This window comes from Suricata suricatta, chromosome 8 (genome assembly GCF_006229205.1).
Source record: "Suricata suricatta isolate VVHF042 chromosome 8, meerkat_22Aug2017_6uvM2_HiC, whole genome shotgun sequence".
NCBI lineage: Eukaryota > Metazoa > Chordata > Mammalia > Carnivora > Herpestidae > Suricata > Suricata suricatta.
In genome coordinates, this window is record NC_043707.1 from 106554964 (window position 1) to 106555403 (window position 440).

Here is a 440-nt window from a genome sequence, read left to right on the forward strand (position 1 = left end):
GCGCGCGGCCTCCGGCGCACGCGCCAGCGAACGGTCGCGAGAGACGCGCCCGTGGCCTCCCAGCTTAGTGGGCAGAGCGGAAGGGGGCGGGGCCCTTGGCGCGCCTGCTACGGCTGAGGACACTCATTGATTCTTTCATTCATCCATTCATGAAATTGTGTGCCTGGCCAAGCTAAGTGCTAGGGATCCAAAAGTGAGTTAGAACCGATTAGTGTCTTCAAGGATCTAGGGGGAGTGAGAACAGGTACAAGGAGACAAAATATGCAATAAATTAATAGAATACTAATGTATGCCTTTTTATTGGTCACCCACCAACTGTCTTCACTTCGTACTTTGGATGCAGGTCTGCTCATTCACGTGTTAGAAATAAAGACAAGGTGAAGTGACATGCATGCACTCAGCAAATCAATGGACCAAACTAGACAGGATTCAAATTCTTG